Source organism: Colletes latitarsis, chromosome 12, assembly GCF_051014445.1.
Source record: "Colletes latitarsis isolate SP2378_abdomen chromosome 12, iyColLati1, whole genome shotgun sequence".
Taxonomy (NCBI): Eukaryota; Metazoa; Arthropoda; class Insecta; order Hymenoptera; family Colletidae; genus Colletes; species Colletes latitarsis.
The window spans coordinates 12,068,420-12,071,414 of NC_135145.1; the positions used below are offsets into that span (position 1 = coordinate 12,068,420).

A 2,995-nucleotide genomic window follows, 5' to 3' on the forward strand; every position below is an offset into this window, starting at 1 on the left:
TGGGCGCCTGGCACCCGGACAACGAGTCCCTCCTGAAAACGCTGCGCGTCTCACGGTTCTACGCGAGGACCATGAGACGGCTCATGGTATCAGAGACCATAGCCTGGTCCAGGGACATTTACGTGGAACACGTCTCTGGGATCCGGCAGTACCCCGCTCCGACCGCGGCGCCCGAAGCTGACGAGAACGCGGTGGCGTCAAGAGGATTGACTAGCGAGCAAGAGGACCGTGGGGGACGAGGGGCCGGAAATAATAGCACCAGCGGACTGCCCCGAGCTCAAGAGGACGAGTAGTGGGCGTCCTAGCCGGCAATCTGCAGCATGCACTTCTAGAGGCGATACTCTTCTTTCTTGTGTTGCTATTTATATTCTAGTCAAGCCACCCTATACATGGCACTCGACTTGACCATATAATACCTAATCCTAGATTACTGTATGCTATTTTACTTTATTTTACTTTGCTTTATGTTATATAACAACTCCTCGTCTGTTTATACCTCCTTTCTTTCTTTCTTTTTGCGGCCCTATACACCGTCGAATTGTTATACTCCGTTATATTTTGTTTATGTTACTGTTATCTATATTTATTTATTTCTTTTAGCTATCTAGTCACGTCAACTTATACAACGTTAAAATTCGTATGAGGATCTGATAAGGAGGAAACTAAAGTGGATTACCCTACACACATATCATATGGACGCCCAGTGCGATATTAAATGTGAAAGTACTATGACGACAAGGGCGCAGGGGGACTGTCCCTGCGCACTTTGAAATTATAATAATTAGCCATGAAACCTGTAAAAACATATGTATACTCTGTACCTGATCCCCGGGGCTTCGCCCCGGGGAAACATTTATTGAAATAAAACTGCTTTTATCTGTTCTTATCAGCTTAATATCTGATACACTCCCCATTGGGGAGTCAGAATATTAATCTGATTTTTGGAAATTGACGGAGCAGTTGGAGCTTGCTCCACCTCTGTCGCGAGTCAGCCTGGCATTGCAGTGCCGCCAGGATTGGCTCAATAACTACACGAAAATCAGATTTTAAGTATTTTATTTATTTATTGATCTTTTAACTTTTGACTTTTGACTTTTAACTTTTAACTTTTAACTTTTAACTTTTAAAAACTTTTATTTCTGACTTTCTATATACACTTTGACTTCTCCTTTGCTCTCTCAGCTTGCTTTTCGTTTCTGTTTTCTAAGTTTTAGGCATGGCCGAAGGATCCGGATGCGTCGCCCGAGGAAACGAGGTAATCGTTAAGTTCCCGTTCCCCGACCAATTTATCTGTCCCTACTGCCATCGAGGGACTACGGCGCTGCGAAGGGGAGCGGCGGTGTACCAGCGGCACGAGGATTTAGGTAAACACCTTAAACTTCACCATTCGGGTATTACGCGTAGGTTTGTATGCGGTGATTGCGGCTTCACCGACAACAGTGCTTATGCACTGAAGAAGGTGAAGCAGCATCACGCTGCAAGCCACGCGAATGGTGCACCGAATCCTCCTGCCGCTGGTGCACCATCGGCCGCCCCGGGTGACGCATCTGCATCCCCGGCCAGCGGACCCGCGGGGGGGACGGGCTCCCTCCGCGAGGGCGCGAGAAGCGAGGCCCCGCGATCCGCCGAAACGGATCGATCGACCACGCGAGGAGGCGAGCCGCCATGCGCGAGAAGAAACGTGCCAGCGGTGGCGGCGTCGACCTCCCGCGGTAAGTCAAAGTCCTCCGCCCCCACAACGACGACGGCGAGGACAACGACAGGGCGGAGGACAACGGCGGCGACGGTGGCGGGAAAGAAGCCCGCCACCGCCACACTGAAGAACTTTGTTACCGTCGCCGCCAGACGCAGCGGGTCGCAGCCCGAGCCCGCAACGGCTGCACCGAGGGGGTGCAGCAGAAGGGTGACTCCGACCACCACCTTCGCGGAGGTCACCCGGGGGCCACCGGCCGCCACCACCGGGGTAACGACGACAGCCACGGCGAGGGAAACGAAGAGGACAACGCCCAAGACGCCCTCGCCGGCCGGACCGACGACAGTGGGGGGGACCACCACCACCCAGCCGCCCCCCCCCCGCCGGACAACTAACCCAGACCAACTCCGGCAATCTGTCGTCGGCCGGTAGGATTGCCCCGGTGGTCGTAACATCCACGGCGGCCACGACGACGACGACGACGACCTCGGTGGTGCGGGGGTCAATACCCGCACCGGTCGTGACACCACCGCCTACCCAGGGTCCAACTCCATCACCGAGGGGGACAGCCGGCGGCAATTCCAGCTCGCCGCCCGCGCTCGCGCCCAGGACGAGGGCGCGAGCCAGGAGAGCCGCCACCGAGCCCCCCCAGCAGACACCGGGTACATTACGACGTAGTCGGAGGACTAGCGGCACCCCCCAGGCGGTGGTACCAGTCACGGCCGGGAGAAGGACGCCGCTGACGACATCTCCGGCGGCGCTAGGATGCCCCACCCCAAGGAGAGGCAGAAGCGCCCGGGCCGTGTCCCTCCCGCCCGGGAGGGGGACGAAAGGGGGCAATACCACCGCCCCCACATCCCCAGGGGTGGGGACGACAAGAAGAGGGAGGAGGAGGAGACTCCCGGCCATCGAGGAGTCGTCGTCAGGAGAGGAGGCAACGACAGCGGCCCCGTCGTCGTCGCCACCGAATGAAGATTGGATAGTGGCGGCCCCCAGAAGAGGAAGGAAGAGGGCTTTTTTTTTTTTTTTTTTGTCGTGGGGAAAATCTTCGAAAGACTCCCTCCCACCTCTTTGGGGAGAGGCGGGAGGGGTGTGTGGGATTCCCCGCGCCCGTAGAATGACGGGCGCGGGACCTGCCCACTAAAAACCCCACGGTGACCCTTCCGCACGATTTGGGAGAATACCGGGAATCGCTTGAAGCATTCTTCCGGTATCCTCCCCGCGCCCGCGCTTTGCGCCCATCCCCGGGGGGGGGGGGCAAACGGTCCCCCCGGTAGACACTCTGTCTCATAGCGGCAGGAC

The 2,995-nt window shown here is 56.8% G+C and overlaps 1 pseudogene; it reads left to right on the forward strand.

Moving 5' to 3' along the window:
• Positions 1-849: 849 nt before the first annotated feature.
• Positions 850-1,030, forward strand: LOC143349223 (U2 spliceosomal RNA; annotated as a pseudogene).
• Positions 1,031-2,995: the final 1,965 nt, after the last annotated feature.